Here is a 9,212-nt window from a genome sequence, read left to right on the forward strand (position 1 = left end):
ACCCAGCTATGGTGTCCATCTCATGCAGGGTAAAAGCCAAAGGCCTTAAAATGGCCCCAAAGCCATTATAAGATAAAGGAAAATCGGGCGCCTGGGTGGCTCAGATGGTTAAGCGTCTGCCTTCGGCTCAGGTCATGATCCCAGAGTCCTGGGATCGAGTCCTGCATCAGGCTCCCTGCTCGGTGGGGAGCCTGCTTCTCCCTCTGCCTCTCTCTCTCTGTCTCTCATGAATAAATAAATAAAATCTTTAAAAAAAAGATATAAGGAAAATCTATACGGTACCCTAGAACTAAGAGAGCGTACCTAAACAAGGACTAACTTGTTTGGAAGGATGGTCTCTCTCCAAGGCTGTGGTTCAGACCATACTGGAGAAGGTATAGTTCAGCTCACTGGGTAGCAAAAAATTTTGCTGGTTTTCCCAGGATGGAGCTGGTCTGCAATCTCTGGGCAAACAGAAATGAACCCTTTGGAATGCATACTTTCCACAGATGATCAGCAAGCAGTAACATGGGTGACCAAGGGAAGCAGAGGCTTGCTGGGAATCCTCCAAGCCACAGGCCAGTAGCACAGAACAAGATCCACAGGTTGGGGCACTGGTTTCCCCATTAGTGCAGGAAGGTAATTGGAAGACCAAGCCAAGGCTGCAAGGTCACCAAGAGACTGCATGTTCTGGGTGGCTGACTGTGGCAGAGCTCTTTTGGATGTCCTCACTTCTATACTGCCAACCCATTATATAGGAGCTGGTAACAGCAAGAGAGCCCCTTCCTCTAGCGTCCTTCCAGAGCCTTCCACTGAGAAAGCTTAATGTTGTGCTCACTGCAAAGGAGAGATGCTTAAAGGAATTCTGTCCATATGGCAGAGCATATATTGAAGGGTAAATTTGAAGCTGAGAGGCAGTCAATTGACAACATTGTCTTTCTAATAAGACAAGTACTTTAGCATGCTCTCATGTCCATTTGGGCTTCTCCCATCCTTGCCCCCTCCATCCATGTTAATATTGTCCAATGGATGTTCTCTTTATTTTATTTGACCTAGCCTCTTAATGCAACAATAATAAGAAATAATAATTACCAAAATATTTGGTGACCCTTTTCTTCCTTTTCTCTTATAGCATCTCCAGGATTTTTATTATTTTTTATTAAAGATTTTATTTATTTATTTGAGAGAGAATGAGAGAGCACAAGCAGGGGGAGTGGCAGGCAGAGGGAGAGGGAGGAAGAAGGAGAGGGAGAAGCAGGCTCGGGGAACGTGAGACTCGATCCCAGGACCCTGGGAACATGACCTGAGCTGAAGGCAGATGCTTAACTGACTGAACCACCCAGGCGTCTCTCTTTTCTTATTTTTAATCCTTCTTCCAAAACTGTTTTCAAAGTGAGACTTTCTGTGACAAACTTTGTGAAGCCTTGTGCGCCTGAAGTTTTGTTTTTTTTTAATAAAGTATTCATTGATTGCCAATTTGGCTATCAATTTGGGTATTAATTTATTTCCCATCCGTATTTTACTCTACAGTCTTCTTCCATCCAAGGGTTACTACAAAGACATTTGATGTCAATCTGAACCTTAATCCTTTGTAGATAATTTGATCTTTGGAGTTTACTTTGACTTTCTTAAGTTTTACTATGTGTCTAGATTTGTGTTTTTATTCTATTTCACACTCTATAATCTTTTTCCATTAGGATTTTTACTTTTTTGGGGGTTCTTGGAAATTATCGTAATTATTTCTTCAAATATTTGTCTCCATTTTTATTTTTCTCTCCTAGAGCTCCTGTTATCTGGATGCAGGCATTTTTATTTCTGTCCTGTGTGTCTCATAGCCTTTATTTTATATTTTCTCTTTATACATTTCTGGCTGTTCCCTGGGGGAGCTCCTTAAGCTGTTCTTTCAACTTACTCATTTCTGAGCTATGTCTATCCTACTGTCTCACCTATTTTGTTCTTTATTTCAGTTGCTATATTTTTAATACCTAAAATTTCCACTTGGTTCCTAAATTTATATTATTCTGTGTTTCATATTGCAGGTATCTTCCCTGAATTACTTAAGAGTATTTATCTTGTATTTAAAATTCTCAGTTCTGCTTCAGGTGGTGTATGTTTTTCCATCACTTTCCCTCTTTTAAGGAATTTGTGTTCCTCAGGTATGTGGGTACTTTGGCCTGTGAGCTCATGTTCTCTTGGGGCAGTCATCCTTCCTATCTAGTAACATGTACTGAGAAAGGGCTGGAAACTAGGGCAGTTCTGGTGAGTGTGAGGACAGGAGAGGATGAGACCCAGCGTGGAGTGCCACAGGCCCCAAATAACCACTACTGATTCCTATTTGCTGCTCGTGTAGTAGGAAACTATGTGATTATGGTTTCTCCATTAAACCCTTAGGGAAAAGCAGCATTGGCGTATTGACGTTTCTAGACTTTTACAGCATACATTTACCTCATTTAATCTTCATAAGATGACCAGCTGTCCATCAAAATTCATTTTTCTCCTCTCATAGTTTCGAACTGAGGCTAGGAAGCAACTGCTCAGCTAAGGCTGCTCAACCACTTGCATTTTGGTGAGGCCATTAACCATTCCTGCCAATGGAATGTAAACAGAAATGATAAATGTTGCTTTCCGGCCAACAGCTTTGCCTTCTTCACCTCCTATTTTCTGCAGGCAGAGGACTTCAGGGCCCTAGCAAATGGTAGAACCATAAGATGGAAGAAGACACGGTCCCTGAATCACTGCATGGATGACCAGGAATATCTGCCATGTATGCGAAAGAGAAATAGCTTTACTTTCATTAAGCTATTATTGAATAGCTTTTGAATTGAAATGTTAGCTTTATGTTACATAGCTGGATGCAGATCTGCCCGGTACTTCTCACTTCTACTGCTTCTTTCTCCATGGTTCAAACCCACTATCTTTCCTGTGAATTATTGTAGTAACCTCCTGATTTACCTCTCTGCTTCCATTCCCTAACTAATACAGGTAGATGTTATTACTATGCCCATTTTACAGATGCAGAAACTTGCCTTTGCTGGCAAAGCTAGGGTTTGAATCCAAGCAATCTAATTCTAGACCCCCGTACTGCTTTTTTATTTATATATTTTAAAGATTTATTTATTTTAGAGAGCATGAGAGAGCGAGTGGCGGGGGCAGAGGGAGAGAATCCTCAAGCAGACTCCCTGCTGAGCTCAGAGCCCACGTGGGGCTGGATCCCATAACCCTGAGATCACGACCTGAGCCGAAACCAAGAATCAGACCCCTAACCGACTGAGCCACCCAGGCGCCACCCTCCACACTGCTTTTTAAAGTACTACTAGACTAAAGTCTGTTTCTTCCCAACTGCATTTTATTGAAGACTGCACAGGTTATCAGACACATGCTTATATCTTTACATTTTTAGCCTCCAAATCCCCCAATAATTGACTTACAGTGAGCGTTTGGTCCAATCCCAAGAGATCACAGGGGATTGTAACTATTTTGTTTCTCTGTGTTTTGTGTTCTTTTATGAGATGGTCAGTCAGGTGCAGCCATCAGAGGAGACAGAGGAGAGGCTCAGGAAACCAGTTTACCATACTCCAGATTCTAGAGACGGGAGGCAGGGCACACCACACAGGGCCGCTTGAGAAACACACCAAGGTATTTAGGAGGCAGAAGACAGGAATGAGAGGAAGGCTTAGGCCACCATCTTGGTTGGGGTTTCTGACAGAAAGGCAGGGCAGGGCAGGACGAACACTAAGATTAGCTACTGTGAATAATCTCAGCAGGTTTTGGACTTTAGGGGTGGTCCCTCATTGCCTGGCACCTGGCCCTGGGATGATTAAGCCAGAAGAATATTGCCTCCTCTTCTTTTGTTTACTCCATTTTTACCACATACCTATTTTTCAGCTGCATCAAGGTCTCCAATTATTGACCTTTCTCCCTATTTATCAGCCAGCCTCCTGCTCACTTCATTTCCTTCTCTATCCAGCCTAGATACCAGGAGCTTTTGATTTATCCACTCCTTTGCCAGTATACTTAATCCTCATTGCTTCTTTTTCCCACTCAGTAAAACCTTCCACTGTAGATCAGTCCATATGTGCACACTGACCAGGTGTTCACAGCTGCCCATTTATTAACCCTCTACCTTGACTTGACCAAACTTTAGTGGGGTTTCTCTTCTCCCTGACAGCTCCTGAAATTTAATTTGACCTCTTTTGAGCGAGCACTAAAATGCAGAACATCTTCCTTAACAGCTCTTCCTGAGAATCAGCTATCAGCTGAACACAGGAAGAAATAATTCCTGTCAGATGAACCTGATCGTGCTTTCTGCCCACCTCCTTACTTGCCAGTTTCCCCATAAAAGTCCCTGTTCGCCCTCACTATAAAAAAAAAAGAAAAGCCTTTGTTTGATTTGATCACATTTACTGCTTTTGCACCCATGCTTCTAAGCGCTCCAGGAGAATATTGTGCATCCCTGGAGATTGGTGCCTTACAAACTCAAGTCTTTTCTCACTCCCTGCATGCTCCCAGCAAATAACTTATTACTTCACTCAAGAAAGTGAATGTATTAGATGGGAGCTCTGACAAAGATTCTTTGCTTGACCAAACCTTGTCAGACTCCTGAACCTTCTCCTTGGCCCATCTGCGCACTTTAAAATCCAGGGTTTTTTTTTTAAAGATTTTATTTATTTAGCTTAATGACTGAGCCACCCAGGCGCCCCTTTAAAATCCAGTTTTAGCAAGAACCCTGCTAAGTCAGTTTAGCAAAACTACCCCTCACCCTTGAAATATGATCACCCAACATATCTAATGGGGTTCCTCATCCTACACCACCCTCCAGGTGATGTCTGATTGCCCTGGCCTGCCTTTAGGAAGAATCCCATTAGGTCAATTGGGCCAGAATCCCTTCTTCCCCCTGATGTTTCTTTTTAGTAATTTCCTGTTCGCTGACCCCCTACCCTGCTCTTTGGCTATAAATTTACACTTGGCCCTGTTGTACTCAAGCTGAGCCCAATCTGTCTCTCTCCCACTGCAAAATTCCATCACAGTGGCATACCTATCAAGATAGTCTCCCCCTGCTTAATAATAAAATCATGCCTTAACAGGTGTTATTGAATATTTTTTTCTTAACTTCTTGTCACACCACAGTCTTATCTGTTCTTATTCCTCTTATATGTTGGAAAGATACACCGCTCCCTTTGTCTGAAACGAATTCTACCAGCTGAGCTCCGGATCCCATTATTTTCTCAAGGACCTCACATATATCAGTATCTCCAGTATGCTGCTTTTTCTTCTATATCATTAAGACTACCATCTTCCCTGACTTGGCCCTATCAACATATCAAATGTGTGCGGTTCTCCCATATTCAAGTCTCCCCACCCTGCCTTCTGATGAGATGCTGCTTTATGCCCTCCCCCCATTTCACAGTCAGTCCTATTGAGTTTACATTATATTTTACTCTCATTATTCATTCACTCCTCAACCCACTGCTGTCTAACTTCAGCCCCAATCACTACACTGAATCTGCTTTGGTCAAGGTAACCACAACCTTCTTTTTTTTTTTTTTTTAAGATTTTATTTATTTATTTGACAGAGAGAGACACAGCGAGAGAGGGCGCACAAGCAGGGGGAGTGGGAGAGGGAGAAGCAGGTTTCCCACGGAGCAGGGAGCCCAATGTGGGGCTCGATCCCAGGACCCTGGGATCATGACCTGAGCCAAAGGCAGACACTTAATGACTGAGCCACCCAGGTGCCCCCACCACTACCTTCTTATTGCTAAATGCAATGAATCCCCTTCAGTTCTCTTCACACCTCTCTGTAGTAAGAGACCCTGTTACTATCAGACCCTGACCACTAGCTCCTTCAAACATTCCTCCTCCCGTGGCTACTCTGGTCCTATACTTTCTTGATTGTTCTTCTGCCTCTCTCTGGCTTTTCCCTCAAAGTCTCTGTCAAGGAAATAACGTTCTTTCAATATTGTCATGTTTCTGCATGTTTTGGTTTCTTGAGCAAAGGAGAATGACATGGTAGGGAATGTCTCCTTTTCTCCAGACCCGCGTTCCAATGATGTTAGACCTAGGGCCATCTGCTTCTGTTCAAAGGGTAATAAAAATTCTCCCTCAGAGCCAAATGCTTGCATTATAAGGTAGGGACTCTCCTTTTTCCCCTCCTGAGAGAAGTTATTTACATTGGGAGGGATTTGTTTACTTTAGGGAGATGGGTTTCTTTCCCTCTCTTAGGAGGGAATGGTGGCAGGTGGGTAGCATGTAGTCTGTATAAACTCAGATTCATAATTTTCACATTTCTCTGTTGTGATTCAAAAAAATTCTTTTACATGAGCAGGATCCGACTGGTTCCCTTCATGTCACCTGTAGTGTACTGGCCATGGGGAACTAATGGAGTTATTGTTATAAGTAACAATAATAATGTCTAGTCTCTGATCCAGAAACCTCATGTTTGCTTTCAGAATAATATAAACAGATGTAGACATTAAAAATTTGTCTGTCTTTTCTTGTTCTACCCATTCATTAAATGGTGGTGCTCCTTAGAGTTACAACCTATAGTCTTTTCTCTTTCTAGTTTATGCTGCTTGGATAATCTCAGCCATTTCCAGAAGTTCAGTTACTATCTATATATTGATGACTTCCCAACTTCCATCTCCAGCCCAGACTTTTCTGTTGAGTTTCAGACACAAATTTCCCACCATTCACCGGACATTTCCATTTTCTTGCTCCATAGAAACCTCAAACTCAGCCTGTCTCATACTGAGCACCTTTTCTCTGCCTTTCTTTGCTCTCCACATAAAAACTCCTACCTTTTTCAGGAAAAACAACATGTGTTCAAGTTACATGAGAAGAAAACCTGGTTGTCATATATGACCTATTACCTTCTCCTTTTTTTTAGAGAGAGAGCAGGTCAGTGCACACACATGAGCAGGGGCGAGTGTGGGGATAAGGGCAGAGGGAGAAAGAGAGAGAGAGAATCTTAAGCAGGCTCCACGTGGAGCCCGATTCAGGGCTTGATCTCATGACCTGAGCCGAAATCAAGAGTCAGATGCTCAACCGACTGAGTCACCCAGGTGCCCCAGAAGGTGTTTTTTCATTTATTTACATCTTCTTTAATTTCCTTCAGTGATGTTTTATAGTTTTCACCATGTAAGTTTTTCACCTCCTTGGTTCAGGTTAGTTTGTAAGTATTTCACTCTTTTTGGTGCTATGGTAAATTCAATTATTTTTCTAACTTACTTTTCAGATTGTTCATTGTTAGTGTATAGAAATGCAACTGGTTTCTGTGTGTTGACTTTGTATCCTGATACTTTGCTGATTTCATTTACTAGATTTAACACCTTATTTTATATATGGTGTCTTTAGGATTTTCTACATATAAGATCACATTATCTGCAAACAGAGATAATTTTACTTCTTCCTTTTCAGTTTGGTTGCCTGATTGATCTAGATAGAACTTCTAGAACCATGTTGAATAGAAGTGGTGAAAGCAGTCATCCTTGCCTTGTTCCTAATTTTAGAGGGAAAGCTTTTGGCTTTCACCAGTGAGTATGAAGTTTGCTGTAAGTTTTTTACATATGGCTTTTATTATGTTGAGGTAGTTTCCTTCTATCTAGTTTTATGAACGTTCTTATTATGAAAGAGTGTTGAATTTTGTCAGATGCTTTTTTTGTATCAACTGAGGTGATCATGTGGGTTTTTTCCCTTCATTCTGTTAATGTGGTATTTTACATTGATTGAGTTTTGAATGTTGAACTAATCCTTGCATCCCAGGAATATATCTCATTTGGTCACCGTGTCTAATCCTTTTAATATGCTGCTGAATTCAATTTGCTAATAGTTTGTTGAGGATATTTGCATCAATGTTCATAAGGGATACCAGTCTGTAGTTTTCTTTCTTGTAGTGTCTTTATCTGGCTTTGATATAGGGTAATGCTGGCCTCATAAATGAGTTAAGAAGTGTTCCCCTTCAATTTTTTTGGAAAAATTTGAGATGGATTAGTATTAGTTCTTCTTTAAATGTTTGGTAGAGGGGCGCCTGGGTGGCTCAGTCAGTTGGTTGTCTGCCTTCAGCTCAGGTCATGATCCCAGGGTCCTGAGATTGAGCCCTGAGTCGGGCTCCCTGCTCAGTGGGGAGCCTGCTTCTCCCTCTCCCTCTACCACTCCCCCTGCTTGTGCTCTCTCCCTCTCTATCAAATAAATAAAATCTTTAAGGAGAAAAAAAATGTTTGGTAGAATTCATTAGTGAAGCCACTGCATCCAGGACTATTCTTTGTCAGGAGATTTTTTATTACCAATTCAATCTCCTTACTAGTTAGAGGTCTATTCAGATTTTCTCTTTTTTTATGATTTAGTGTTGGCAGGTTTTGTGTGTCTAGGAATTTGTCCATTTCATCTAGGTTATCCAATTTTTTGGTGTGTAATTGTTCATACTATCTTCTTCTAATCCTTTTTATTTCTGTAGTGTCTTTATCTGGCTTTGATATTAGGGTAGTACTGGCTTCATAAATGAGTTAGGAAGTATTCCCCTTCAATTTTTTTGGAAAAGTTTGAGACAGATTAATATTGGTTCTTCTTTAAATGTTTGGTAGAACGCTTAGTAATTTGGTAATGTCCCCACTTTCATTTCTGATTTTAGTAATTTGAGTCTTCTCTCTTTTTGGGGGGTGGGGGCTTGAACTCACAACCTGAGATCAAGAGTTGGATGCTTAACTGACCGAGTCAACAAGGTGCCCTCTTCTCTTTTCTTAGTCCATGTAGCTAAAGGTTTGTCAATTCTGTTGATCTTCGAAGAACCAACTTTTGGTTTCATTTATTTTTTTCTGTTGTTTTCTATTTTCTATTGCATTTATATCTGATCTAATATTTATTATTTTCTTCCTTCTGCTATCTTTGAGTTTAATTTGTTCTTTTTTTCCTAGTTCCTTAAATTGTAAAGTTAAGTTGTTGGCTTGATATCTTTCTTATTTTTAAATGTAAGAATTTACAAAATGGGGGGAGGAGCAAGATGGCAGAGGAGTAGGAGACCTGGATTTCTTCTGGTCCCAGGAATTCAGCTGGATAGGGATCAAACCATTCTGAACACCTACGAACTCAACAGGAGATTGAAGAAAAGAATAGCAACAACTCTCTGAACAGGAAAGCGACCACTTACTGGAAGGTAGGACGTGCGGAGAAGTGAATCCGAGGCGATATTCGGGAGGATAGACAGTGGGGGAGGGGGCCTCCGTCAGCTGCTCCGTCAGCTG

The sequence above is a fragment of the Zalophus californianus genome, chromosome 17 (assembly GCF_009762305.2).
Source record: "Zalophus californianus isolate mZalCal1 chromosome 17, mZalCal1.pri.v2, whole genome shotgun sequence".
Lineage (NCBI taxonomy): Eukaryota > Metazoa > Chordata > Mammalia > Carnivora > Otariidae > Zalophus > Zalophus californianus.